This window comes from Macrobrachium nipponense, chromosome 27 (assembly GCF_015104395.2).
Source record: "Macrobrachium nipponense isolate FS-2020 chromosome 27, ASM1510439v2, whole genome shotgun sequence".
Lineage (NCBI taxonomy): Eukaryota > Metazoa > Arthropoda > Malacostraca > Decapoda > Palaemonidae > Macrobrachium > Macrobrachium nipponense.
Genome location: NC_087216.1, coordinates 3624304 through 3639476, shown reverse-complemented (window position 1 = coordinate 3639476; position 15173 = coordinate 3624304). Strand labels below are relative to the sequence as shown.

Here is a 15173-nt window from a genome sequence, read left to right as displayed (position 1 = left end):
AGGGGATGGAGAAGAAAGGGGGGGAGGGGGAGGGGAGAAGGAATGGTGGTTAAGGAGGAGAGATTAGGAAGAAGTAGTATCAAGAAAAGTTAGCCGACTAAAAGAGTGTGCGAATAATGGGGAGAGAGAGAGAGAGGAGAGAGAGAGAGAGAGAGAGAGAGAGAGAGAGAGAGAGAGAGTTTAAGTTAGAACGTGATTATTTAGGTTAGGCTTTCTAAGTGCCGATAGAAGGGGAAGGTTAAGGACCAATGATTTAATGATGATGATGATGAGGTCGGGGGAGGGGGGGGGGAAGAGGAGGTGAAAGGAAGGCTTCTAAAGTTTCAGGTGATCGGTTGATAAAGTGGAGCGTTCAAAAAGTCACGTTTATACTTCAGGGCTTGAAATTGTGACTTAATCACTAGCGTAAAAAAAACCTTCCTTTACTGTTTAAGTATTAACGGTAAATCACCAACAAGTTATTATTCAAGATACAATAACAGTAATACTGTTAGTGGTACACCAAACAATATTCATAGTCAGGAATTCGGGGCTCAAACCAACGTTTGTACAGTCAGTTCCAAACTCGGGCATTAATAGTATTACCTGAAGCAACGCTCTCTGCAATCTTTGCAGTATAGTCGTGTGTGTTACAGATACAGCGAAAAATATAAGCTCAAACTGAAGGAATATCTATTTAAACAGAATGAAAATATACTTCATTATGAAATAAATATTCAATAAACTGATGCAAGAATCACCTTTGCGTGTATGTTTGTTGTGAGAGAGAGAGAGAGAGAAGAGAGAGAGAGAGAGAGAGAGAGAGAGAGAGAGAGAGAGAGGAAATGATTTGGGGATTTTACACACCGGGCTGTCAGTTGATTAGAAAGCAACAACAGGAAAATTACAGGGTACAAACAAAAGCATATGGCATCAACAACCCATGAAGGTTCCTGCTGAAAAAACGTCTGGAAAGTTTTGCCATCTTTGAGCTAATGATGATATGCAGGAGCGCATAAACTAAAAAAACTCCAACTCGCGTCTGACAGTCCCCCCGATATTATTTATGGTGACACATACACGCTTTTGTATGATTTGTGGATGGATCTGTAACTTTTGTAAATGCACACAGATATATATAAGAAGCTATAGTGAGTATACTCACTATCTTCGTAGAACATGCACGGTAATGTCACCCTTTAAATTTTTTCCTGAATAAACCGAAGAGTTACATTTCGTTGAGAGAGAGAGAGAGAGAGAGAGAGAGAGAGAGAGAGAGAGAGAGAGAGAGACTTAGGCAAAGAATCATGGGAGATTGCCTTTTTTCCCCTTCTTCGTTTTCTTCTTTTTATTACGATTGTCTCTAGAATGTTACCAGCAGATGGTATGTTTAAGGTCCCAAGACGATTTACGATCTTACAGGGTGAGTAGGCTATAAAACGATAATATTTGGTGGGTTTAATTACTCCCTCTCCCAAAAGACGAGAGGGGAATTCTTAGGGAGATACAGCCAATGCTTTTATGAATGCCCCTACTAACATTCGAGTTTTTAATTTTTTTGTCAATTTTTTTAAGGCTCCGTCCATTCTCTAGTTGAAGGTAATATACAGTCCTCGTTATAGAAGCGATTCTACTCGGAATACGAATTTTTGCAGATTCAATAAAGTAAAGAGGAAAAAACGGAATGCTACTTACCTTGCGATTATGCGCTCTTTCGGCGGGACCATTTATTTCTCTTCATAAAAAGATCACCTGTTACTAGGTGGCGTAAAAGTGCGTGAAGACTTGGAATGGAGGAGGGACGCGGATCTTGAAATCGTGGGAGCCACGAGACGAGATGAAACGGGAAGAACGACCAACTCTTAAATATTCGATCGAAAGTTGGGCAGAATTAAACTCATCCGAATTCTCGACGAAGTCTGCGACGAGGTGGATCCGACGAACACAAGGCTCAGAAGCACACTGACGTGTGGTGACGTCGCACCGAACGTATTAATAATAATCCCCGATCGTTGCGTCACCGTTTTACTTCTGGGAAAATAAACCTCAAGTCAGCCAATCAGAGGCGATCATAATGATAGGTTCGAGCGATGTTGCCAAATCCACCGAAGGGTGGAAAAGCGGACCCGCTAGACTTAATGGAAAACATTCGAGCGAAGCCAATCATCCCTTTGGGTTCTGCCGGTAATCGATGACGTCATGGACAGGTCACTGATGACGTCATGGTGTTCACGGAAGTAATGAACGTGTGTGTCAGAGAGAGAGAGAGAGAGAGAGAGAGATTCGTGACATCATAAACAAGAAAGGAAATGCCGGCGACAAACATAAATCCATATTGACCAAATGGTTCCCATGTTGGTGGTTTGTCACTTAATTAGTTGGCGACGATGAGAAAATACCCTTATGTCCCGGGGCCATAGAGGCGCAAGTAATCATTCATCAGATCAAAGCATGGACCGTATTATCAAAAGGGAACCAAAGGAGCATAAAGGCATAAAACTCTCGCCACACAGTAACGCACTGTTGCATACGAAGTCGGTAAGGAAGGTAAAAGTTGTTCATTACCGAGTAATTATTCCGATTCATTATTCCTAGAGTTTATCTCACCACTCGATCATCACACATCCTTCGCCGAGTGACGCGTTATGTCGCGTTTATTATCTCTTCCACAGAATATAAGGAAGAGAGACGAAACGAACGATTACAGTAATCAAGGAATTCTAAAAATTAATTGAAATGATTGATTCCCGCTTCATGTCCGAGAAAAAATAAAAATTGAAGGTGATAATTTACTATATTTTCCTGGTACGAACACATGTCAGTGATTAAGCCATATCTAAAAATACTCCTCTCACATTCTTTTAAAACTAGTTGTCTCACACCACCGTACAACACATTATTTAGAATAATATATTCAGAATTGAGTTAGGAAAATTTCTTCGATTAATAAAATTCACACTACCTCGCCATAGAAAACAAATTGCTAGTGTGATTTAGAGAGAGAGAGAGAGAGGAGAGAGAGAGAGAGAGAGAGAGAGAGAGAGAGAGAGAGAATTTTACTCATATTCTATCCATTATGAAAAGCATTCTCAACAAATTCAAAATAAAGATCCCATTCAAACTTCCCAATTATATAGTTATAATAAACAGAGAGAGAGAGAGAGAGAGAGAGAGAGAGAGAGAGAGAGAGAGAGCTATCAGAAGGGTCCTTCCACCAACTACATGATAGACGAATCATCAGAGAGGGCAATTTAATGGCGAGAGACTATCGGTTATCTATAGGCAATCGATGGGGCCGGGGTTGTTCTTTATCTGTCAATGTTTGTTGGCTGAAAGATTAGGTGTTGAGGATTACCGATGAAGGAGCCTTTCCCCGACCTCTATATATGGGTTCCTCTGTCAAGAAAAGAAGGGGGCGGTGGGTGTCCTCATCGATCTCTCTCTCTCTCTCTCTCTCCAGTCTTTTATGCTTTCTTTTTCGTTTATCGGTGTACTGTGACATTCATTCGTATTGGATTGTTATGCACCGTTATACCAATAGGCACCTACTTTTTTTTATATCACCTATAGCCAAGTACTTGAATTGTACGCTGTAGCTCCCCTTTTTGTGTTATATTATATATATATATATATATATATATATATATATATATATATATATATAGATTTATATATATATATATATATATATTATATTGGCCTGGAAACGTTGATTATGGTAATCATCGTACTTAATTCTTTCATCGTCATTCTAATTAGACGAAAAACGTGATCAATGGACCAAACAAATTTACCTTTTGAGAATAGTAGTTATCATCTAATGACTTCATCTCAGCCATGCCAAATGGGAGAAACTAAACCGCACAAGGTCATAAAATACGATGGAATTCACGAATCACATTTCACATATTCCTAACCTCATTACGACTTCAAACTCGCCGTCTATCGGATTTCTCGAATTCTACCTTTGAGGCATCAGTGGAAGTGGTAAGCGATTAACTTTTCCCATTGATTAACTGTTTCCGCACGATCAACTCGGAATCGTGAATAATCCTGCCAATGGCACAGGTGGATATTAATAACCACTGATTAACGATGCAACTGTCTTCCTTTTCTTGTTAGAATTAGTTTGTTGATTAATAGCTGATCCGTGCATTTCGTATGTGCGTGTGTGTGTGACGTTCTGCAGATCAAAACGCATGTTAATTGATTTATTGGAAAATGGCCGCACGCAATCGCATTGGAATTTTAACTTATGATAACCTACCAGATGGTTTCTATTTCTGTGTCGTTGGAAAAGAAACTGCACTGCAGTCAACACACACTGTCACTAAGAGATACGTACACGATTCTAAAGGAAATTATCCACGCGTTCATGTTGATAAAATAGTTGCGCACGGTTTCAATACCAAATTTGTACTGATATTTGAAACAATAACAGATGATACTGATGATGACTGAAAATCTAATTTAAGATAAAATATACACAAAAAAGTAATCCAACAAACAGTAATAAAACAACATTCTATTTCAGACACTATTTCAGCAAAATAGCCATGCTACGGACAGGCTGAGCCAAGGCAGGAGCCGGAGATGTTGTCTTAAAGCAAACCATGATCAACAATTGGACGAGTGGTGTTAATCGCGTCCCTTCTCCTTATGAGGCGAAAGTGATCAGAGAAGGAGTCTTCATTTGGGAGGGTCGTCTTAAAAGCATAAGCCATTTTTCCTCTTGACAACACTCAAGACTCAGTACACTGCTTCTCATTCGCCGCCTTCACAGAAGCACTTTTATGTGAACGCTTCTGCATTTGACTCTTTGGAGATATTCGCTCGGTTTCTAAATCGTCGTATGTTACGGTATATGCATGCGTTCTGTAAACCTACTTATAAATATGGAAATTTTTACCTTCAAATGTACTTTTACCTTTACACCTGTTTATGAAAATGGATCATTTTTACCCTGAAATGTACTTTTTTAAACTTTACATCTGTTTATGAATATGGTTAATTTTTACCCTCAAATGTAATTTTTTAAACTTTACATCTGTTTATGAAAATGGATAATCTTCACCCTCGAATGTACTTTTCTTATCTTTACACCTGTTTATGAAAATGGATAATTTTTAACCTCAAATGTACTTTTATCTTCACAAGTATCAAGAGGTTATTCAAAATTCACTCCCAAATCTTGTTTACATTACTGACTTGAGTTGTAGGCATAGATGGCCGCACACAGAAGGCTTATATATAATAACGTATAATTTCAGATCAGTTTTTGTTAAAAAGATGACTCCGTCTTGTGTTAAAGTGAATAACATAACAGACACCATATGGCAGATTCTGGCGGCAACAAGAGAACTTTCGTCAATTTTATTTCCTGGTTTTATGTGCGAAACACAGATGGGACACATAAAAACCCTTTTATCGCAAATCTTTTTGCCTTTTAGTCTCCTCGTTTTATTCCTGCTTATTCCTTTCTCCTTTCATTCCTTATTCATATATATTTATATATATATATATATATATATATATATATTCATATATATATATATATATATATATATATATGTATGTATAGTGTGTGTGTGTGTGTGTGCACTCATACAAGAGAACCCACTGTCTCATCGATGCCATTAAGAGCCATAAAAGGTTAAGGTACCTAGACGAATATCAAAGCAGACGTGAAAAAGTTTGCACTGAATTTTTCACCGTTTGACTTGGCGTCATCAATGCCGCTAAAGTGCCTGAAATGACAAGAAGAAATATATATACATACATATATATATATATATATATATATATATATATATATATATATATATATATATATATATATATATATACCAGCGTCGTTTCCAGAATCGTTGTTACTTTACTCTGGAAGCGTGACTGACCGATTTCATACGGTTATCGATAAGTCTTAAGAGCGAAATGATTTACGACGTGGCGGCTTTTAAGACTTCGGATACGAACGCAGATTGTAAATCATAGCTTCTTCTTTACTCGCTATTGGGAAACGAGAATGCAAAACTATTAGTGATAATACCAATAATAAAAGGATCCATTTAGATTTTCTTCTTCCGTACCCAATTCTGTTTGTTGACAAAGTCAACTATCACTGTTTACAAGCCGTCCGGTGACGGATGAGAGGGGATCCACTTTTCATTTGCATACATTGGCAGTATTAAACCAATACGGCTTTTCAACCTGCGACAAGCCAACGCATACTCAAGTACCTAATGATAGTGCTATTGTTTGACCCCCTCCCCCTATTGTATGTCCGTCACTATCGAACTAATGCTGAAGGGTGTAAATGTGTGTGTATTCCTTTCGACAGACAATCGGTTCAGTAATACGAAACTACTACTACCACCATCTCTTCCTTCTCCTCAGTGACATGTAAGCAAACAAACTTCTTCAAACGGCAGACTTTTCATTTTTCCCTAAAGTACAAAAACTGTGTCAACACAAGGAAAGTGCCCGGGACAATAAACCACAATACATGAATGCCATGATCGACTATCGATTAGGAATGAATGTGACACGAATAAAAAGTGGTGTTAGACGACAACTCTGCATGTGGGCTTCCGTCAGACTTCACGATATATAATAATAATAATAATAATAATAATAATAATAATAATAATAATAATAATAATAATAATAAGAAGAAGAAGAAGAAGATACAACCAAAATAAATGCGGCGAACCAAATCAGCATTTGTCAATAACATTCCCGTGATCATTCTGTTTCTATTACCCAAATGGAAACGTTCTAAATCTTGGTCGTCCATGGCGTGACAGAAAGCAATACTTCAGTCTTCTTATTTCAACTACCATTACCCGCTGTTAAAAGCCGATGTGATAAAAGCCCCTTCTAATATCACACTGCGAATACTGCAAATATCACTCCAATAATACAAGTCTATCGTGTGCAAATTTGCATGTCCTTAATGGCTATACGCGGGATTGATACATCGTATTTTCGCAAGTGGGAGGGGTATGAGGGGAGAGAAATGTACACGTCATAAATTACCTACAGAAATCCATAATTCCAATGACTAGTATAAAGATGTATGAATTGATATGCGCATTAAACACAACTTAACTGTAAATAATCATTTGACCGAGAAGGATCGATACCCATAAAGAGGCGTTCTATTTCCATAACCATCGATTCCGGGATTTATTAACATTGATTCCAGCGGACAATCCGTAGAAGCCTGGCGTGGCCCATCCGGTAAACCTCTGTCCGACTGGAATGGTAGATGTATCACAAGAAGACTGATTTACGAGGAAAGTTTCTTAACGATAAAGCGTTCCACCTTGAAGGGGAAGAAATTAAAAGTATGGGCGATCATCCTCTTCAAATAGGCTCTAATGGGTGTTTTATGACCACCAAGACGACGCGCAATAGCGATATTTTTTTTATGATGACAGTCTTTGTTTCTTAGGCTTTCATTCCGCGGTAAACATAATGATTATTTGTCCTACATCCTCATCAGAACAGTGAATCACTTCCTATTTGCCGTAGGTCTTTTATATACCGAAACATGCTTTAGTTCCTAATTTCAGTACATAACAAAAATGTAATCCTGCGACAAACTCTATAAGGAGGAAGTAATTTTTATAGAGAAATCAGTCTAATTGATTCCATCGCTACGTACTTTCATTTGTAACTAAAAACGGCAGCTTTTTTTTTATCCGATGAGTAGCAATGTTCCCTCAGGGAAACTGACATACTTAAGTTATTGCAAAATCAGGTATAAAAATGAAAACAAGTACAATACCATTCTGCCGTTTCTGGAAGACACCACGCCACGTGGTTACATTGGATCCAATCGCCGTCTCTTCGTTAAAGGCAGAGAAACGCTAATCCCTTCAAATCATCTCTCTGCATTTCGTCCAATTAGATGTTTGTTTCGTATAACAAGAGAGGTACTCGAGCAACAGTCATTTGGGAGATGGTAATGCTCTGGTTGATGTTCATTCTTCGGAGCGAACACAAAAGAAGTCTGCATCAGATCTCCATATCGCAGATCTTCGAAACCAAACAGAGTCAGGAATTCTTCTTTCGTGATCTTCTCTAAGTGAACGAAAAACCAAGCTCAAGTGAGCAAACGAGAAAGGTCGTCATCGATCACTTCTTCATCGTCACTCGAAAAATGACTAATTAATATGCGACCAAAAACTGAAGCTTCGATTAGAATCCAATAACTTGAATTAAACATGAAGCTGAGGGGAATTGAGGCTTGTCACTGAGGGGAAGAAAATTCCTTCCAAGGAGACAAGACAATGTTAAGGCAGCCGTGGCACTTAGGGGCAAATTCCAGCCGTCGGGATGCAGCTTCGTGGCCCTTCCGGTGCAGCATGCGACGGCTTTGTCTTCCACGTGTCATTTTGAAAAGGGGGAGAAGAGAAGACGCCGTTCATTTGGAAAATTGAAGGTCGGTGCCGATAATAATTCCCGGCTGATAATATTGGCTGCAGAAATTGGCAGAAATAACAATAGTGAAACAGAGGAAAAAAAAAACTTCTCTCTCTCTCTCTGCTTTTCTCTTTCTCCTCCCCCTCTCTCTCTCCCCCGATTCTTCGAAATGAAAGACGCGAAACCGAAAACGTCGTCGAACTGAAGAAAGTTTTAATCCCCGGACAAAAGACAGGGAGCGCGAGAGAGGCAGAGCAGGAAAAAAGTGACTCCCCTCTGATTTTCACACGATATATTTTTCGGAGTATGGAAAAATGCCTTTTTAATTGCAGTGACAAATGGAATAACAAATCGAACCCTATTGCACCTGTCAGTGAATCTCTTTTTCATCACGTTCAAATCCGCCGAAATATGAAAAGCTTTAATCCATAAACCCAGTGTCATACCATCTATAATTCTCATAACTATCACACTGAATCGCAGACACATTTGTCCAGAATTGAAGCCGCCGGCGGATGAGAGTGCTATCCCGACCCGCCGCTCCAAGGGTCAGGGCCACGCGAAGCCCCGACACGCCTTCCGACCTTCCAAGCTCGAGTTGGATGACACTGTATTGTCGGGGGTCACTTCAATTGGCCTGACATTCCAGTCCAAGCGGGCGTGAGGGAGGGGCACCCCGCCTACCCTAGCTGGCACTATGATGTCCACAATTGAATGTGTGATTTTCAGTGAGGCATGAAGCTATGAATGGCAATATGGAGGCTCACCAACCATCCCTGGACAGCCTGTGTGTGTGTGTGTGTGTGTGTGTGTGTGTGTGCCTCTCACATATTCCCCAAAGCCCCACCCCCCCTTGTCACCCACAACAAACCTATGGTGTCTTCGCCCCATACAGAACTGTACATATAACAATAAAAAACTGTCGTGGGACCTGTCATCAACACAACCAATAATATCAATACTATGGCCACTATTATTAACGCCATTACCGACTTGCGGATCAATGCCGAAGTTATCAATAAGTTACCTTATGCTAACATTTACCGATGCTACTGCACTTCTTTAATGGCTTCGTTTTTACGACTTCCGAAAAGTATCATTACCCCTCGGTAGATAGGTGCAAAGAGTGTCCTTTCACAATGAAGCCTTTTAGTGGTATAATTTTCAAAGTCAGCCAAGTTACATAAGCCGTGACGGATAAACGGCTATAAATGCTATACCGATGGGTCCAACGATGTTAAAAAAATATAAAAGTTCATGCAGTAAATATGTATTTATAAACTTTCTCTCTCTCTCTCTCTCTCTCTCTCTCCATAACCGGAGACATGAAACCAAGCATTGCAGTACCTCCCCACCCTCCCCTTCCTTTCCTCCCTTCCACACCTCCTTTCCCCTTAACCCTCCCCTCATCCAACCCCCTTTTCCTTCCAATCACCAGGATTAATCATTTACGCCACCATTACGCCAATCACTCACGGCAACAATTATTTCTTCCATTATTCGGTACCGCTGTCAAAATATGCAAATATACGACAAAAGGGGGGAAAAATAACGGTGCCATCGCATGCTCGATTGACCGTAATCCGCTAAGGGTTTCTTTAGCCCGGTTCTACACATGCAAAAGCAAATCTAACTTCCCCACCCATCCAAATTACTCCTCCGCCCCTGGCCCCCACTCACACCTAGCCCCTCTGCAGTTCCTCACTTCTCCCAAACTCGATCTTCTTGCAAAAAAAGAAAATTCGACGACAAAACTCTTGTACGCAGTTACTCATTCGTTCATGCAACGCATCTGGTGTCCTGTGTCAATTTCCATTCTGTGAATTACGAACTGCTGTTGCTAAGATGTGTTAATTAAATATTTTACTGTATGTTTATAGTATTTCGTTTTCAAATGGAGGTCGGCATAATCAATAAAATTTACTGGATACCACTGACTCGTTCTTGGCATTGGATACACTTCATTCTGTTACAAGACAAATGAATAATTTGAGGCTTGCACAATATTCCTCAAGGACGATAAGAATCGTAATGCAATTGTACTGATCAGCAATTAAACTGACATTTTATTAAAGTCTATTTTTGGCATTCTATCACTTGAGAATAATAATTATAATTTGTGTGTGTATGTGAAGCATAAAATTACTTTCTTTAGTAATTGCTTTTATTTTTATTGGAAAAGTTAGAAGGTTTTTTGCTGTCACAATGAAAAATAGAATCGATTTTGACAAAGACGAATATTTAACTTAAGTCACTAAAGATTTTTCAAGATTTCCTCACATATTCAAATAAAGCATCAATCAAGGATGAATATTCTTTAAAAAACCTAAGCAACAGCAAAAGAAAAAAAATGCAACTCGCACGCGTCACGGATATCTTTTACGCAAAGAATAAAACTTTACCAAGAAAGAAACTGAAGGAAATATATAAAAAAAAACTAGTATATGATTTCCTTTCCAATCTCCACAACAGTGCATCCTCTATAGGAGAGAGAGAGAGAGAGAGAGAGAGAGAGAGAGAGAGAGAGAGAGAGAGAGAGAGACGTACAGCACAAATCCAATAACCAGCACTCAAAATCCGAACTGCGAATTTCAATAACAAATTTACACTCAAATGACAGAACTCTAAAAGCAGATCGAATTTCGCATGCATTGGGGTTTCGGATCGGAACCGGTAGAATTTTAGACAGACCCCTTCCAGCTAAACACTGCCGACCGAAGAGGGGGAAAAGTGAGTCGAGAGAGAGAGAGAAAGAAAGAGAGGGAGGGTAGGAGAGAAAGGGTAGGCTTTCAGTTTCATAGCAATTTTTTTTTTTTTTTTTTTTTTTTTTTTTGCAGGGGGTTCAGTGTCATCTTGGGACTTTGTTTTAGCACAAAATCTCGCCACATACATATCCACTTCATACACTATGCAATATCATGTAACACTTTTAAAAGTCTTTTAGAGAATTCTTTATCTCAGTTATACATAATCTTCCTTATCAATCTTCCTCAGTCTCACGGCTGGTAGAACGGACTTTGCATTTAGATCACCCCAAGACAACGAAGAAGAAAAAATAAAAGTCTACCAAAATGTTCTCGTGTTCCAATTGGAGAACAGAACTTGAGCGGCGAAAAGTCTGTCCGCGTAAAGTTACAATAACATGTTAGGTAAAGATTCACTTCCTGTTCTGTTTATTTATTTATTTTTTCCTAAGCACAAACTACGCTTGTGTGCGAGCATGTATATACCTAAATTAGTTTACTGATCTCTGCGCACGTGTGTGTGTGTCTTCTACCAAGAACCGAATCAGTGCCTCCACTACCATTTGATTACAGATCCTACAAGACATTACTTATTTTGACTATTGTTCGGAGGTAACATAACAATTCCTTGCATCTTTAATCGTTGCAGTTTCTTTACCGTCATTTCTCTCTCTCTCTCTCTCTCTCTCTCTCTCTCTCTCTCTCTCCTTTTCTTCACAGAGGCAGTAGGATAAAGGAGGAGAAGGGAGAGATTGAGGGGGGGGGGGGTGCTGAGGAGGCGAAGGAAGAAACGGTCTTGCCCCTTTCCCTTTCAGTCTCTCTCCCCTCACCCTCATCACGAGGGATATAAGATATAATTCGGTGGGGAGAGAAAAGGAAAGAAAGTTGCAGGAGGAGGAGGAGGAGGAGGAGGAGGCGGCGGCGGCAAGGCCGGAAAGAACCGAGGAAGGGTCAATGCACAAGCAGTACATGTATTAGTGTAATTAGAGAGGCTGATAATGATGATGACCGATGGCCGATATTAATGAAGCTCCGGATTCTTTTCAGCTCTCTCTCTCTCTCTCTCTCTCTCTCTCTTCTCTCTCTCTCTCTCTCGTCATCGTCTCTCGTCTCTCTCTCTCTACAGCAGATTAATTATAAAGAATTCAGCAACAAAGTCACAGGTATAAGCAACATCTAATCTAACCGATCGATCATTTAACTGCGCTGCCCTTTTCAATGGTTTGAATATTCAGCAAGCAAAAGTAAACTTATAGAAACACACACACACACTACGTATACGCTAACGTATGTAAATATTCACACATTACACTTTTACTACTAAGCATGCACATGTACTCAAACACCTCCCCTACGAGTGAGAATCAAAGAAACAGAGAATGGAAGCAAAAAATCAAATGTCAATCAGGTAATGAAATTTTCCAAACACTTGTGCCTGGATTAATCCGATCCTGTTTCGCGTGAATTCATTGGAATGCGAAAGCTTCAAAACGGGGATTTGCCTGGCTCTGAACAAATTGAACACTTAACATATGGAACGGGCATTTTAATAAGATAGAAATGCCAGTGGGGTTGATGATAGCTTCCAGGACATGGTGTGATACTGATGTAAATGCTCATTTACATTACAATAATAACAGTGACAGTGATATTTAGAAAATTGCAGTGATTTTTGCTAAATAAACGCAAAGTTTATTGGACGACTGTATGTGTATATATGAGTGTGTGTATACATACGTGCATCTATATATATTATATATATATATATATATATATATATATATATATATATATATATATACAATATATAGATGCATACATGTGTTTGTATGTATGTGTGTGTATACGTAACTATGCATCTATATATATATTATAGTATAGTATAATATCTATATATATATTATATAGTAATATAGTATTACTCTATATAGATCATACAGTTTGTTGTATGTAAGTGTGTGTATATGGATGTATGTATGTATAGGTATTTTCATAATGATAGACCAACACCACTGCTATCGCTATGTCTTCTCTCTCTCTCTCTCTCTCTCTCTCTCTCTCTCTCTGCTCCCCTCTTTGCCGTCCTTTGGCCGCTCCCTGTTGTACATCCGTCCCCCTTCCCCCTCCCTCCCTCCCTCCCTAGCTAGCACCCTTGCTCTTTCCATTGGCTTAGGGGCGTACGGGGCCCTGCATTCGAACTGCAGTAACCACCAGGTATTGTATTAATGTCATTATGACGTTAATCCTTGGGGACCCTCCTCTGCAGGAGTCATCGGCGAAAGACTGTTTAGGAACCCCGCCCTGCTTAGGGCTCTTTAGACAGTTCATATAACACTGCTCACTGCAAAGCAACCGAAGCAGTTCAACAGGGCCGCACGCAGTTCACGTACCTCGGAAACTGAGCAGTTTTCGAAGAGATGAGTCGTTCGAAACTATGGGTTCGCATTACTATTCCTAATTCAACTTTGATTGTCAGCAAGTTTTAACTATAATAAAAACACATGTATATTCTTTTTTTATAATTTTGTATTGAAGATTATATGTATGCAGACCGAAACTTAAGTTTCCTTATCCTTAAAATCCAAAGAAACAAAGGGCAAAAGCTGTAAAAGTTTTATGAAAGAAAGTAATGGGATAAATTAAAACTATTAAAACGGAAGCATTCCAAACGCTTAGAAAGTTAATAGGTAAATTAATGCTTGCATTTCAGTTAAAATTAGTTTAGAACATCAGCCTTCCATATATAAATCATAAGCAATTTAAATAAACGCCCGATGAAATTACCAAGTGTCGCTTTTCTGTAAAAAGGACTAATTTCCAACGAAATAATTAAATGGTAAAACCATTAAAACAAACAATATCAATTTATATTCAAAAGTTAAACTAAAGACCACCACCACAAGGGAGGATTGAATCTGCGAAAAATAAGCGAAAGGAATAAATAAGCAATATTATGAAATTGAGAGAGGAGAGAGAGAGAGAGAGAGATAAAAAACCGATTACAATAAATGAGAATTGGGAGCTAAGGGAAAATCAAGACATGGGAAATCAATTAGTGTCGATAAAGATTAAACAATAGAAAATAAATGGGGAGCGGGGAAAGACAGACAATAAACAGGAAGTAGGGAAAGACGTGAAAAATCATTAACTTAGAATTATAGGGAGAGAGGAAGAAGGACTAGCGGTAACTCGGGAAGTAAATGAAGGTGCCACTGTAATGAAGACGCACGGAGTACACACAGTAACAAAAGCGTCTTCACAGTCGCACAATATATATATATATATATAGTATATATAATATATATATATATATATATATATATATATATATATATATATATAATACTTGTACTCTTCTACATATTTCAGTATGCACTGATGCAGGTATGCATACATGTACATGGTCGTATACACACACACAAACCTAATTATCCCTGCCGTGCAACACAGCGCCTCTGATTAAGGGACAGACAAGCACCACCAACGAAGCCGAAGGGCATAAACAGAGCGTCGATGACTGCGAAGGCAAGTGACAAAAGGTTGGAAAGGGGGAATTGGTAATGAGAGAAACGGTTAAATGTTAAGACCCTGAGGGGAAAATGTGATAACGAAGGGGAAGAAGAAGAAGAAGCGATAATTAAGTGGAAATTGATAATGTCAATAACACTGAGGCTGCGGTAAAGGAGAGAGGTCTTGGATTTGTGGATGTTGCAGATATGCGAGTATGTAAATGGATTGATGAAGATATTTTGTAGGTAGATTTAGGGGGAGGAGGATTTGCATTTATGGATAAAAGTTCGGTTACAGAGAGATGTAGGAAATGCATGTGTGCACTCGCCTTCAACTAATGTCACATTATTGAAGACAGAAAATAGATTCAACTTGAACACAGTATACTTTTAAAATAAAGAAAAAAAAAACTGTAAAGACGCAAAAAGGGGTTAGTAAACACGGGGCACAAAAGGAGCGGCCGCTTCAGGAAGAAGCAAAGGCATATCGAGTTATAAACGACAAATGATA

The 15173-nt window shown here is 39.0% G+C and overlaps 1 protein-coding gene and 1 long non-coding RNA gene across 14 annotated transcripts in view; one reads left to right on the top strand and one right to left on the bottom strand.

Annotated features, from left to right (window-relative positions):
- Nucleotides 1-5010, top strand: part of LOC135200759 (uncharacterized) — a 119344-nt gene extending 114334 nt beyond the window's left edge. The window contains exon 3 of the long non-coding RNA XR_010311352.1: nt 4514-5010. This is a non-coding gene — a long non-coding RNA (uncharacterized LOC135200759). The remainder of the gene's footprint in view (nt 1-4513) is intronic.
- LOC135200757 (homeobox protein cut-like) overlaps nt 1-15173 on the bottom strand; it is a 504978-nt gene that overhangs the window by 57090 nt on the left and 432715 nt on the right. The gene's annotated exons all lie outside the window — the stretch shown is intronic.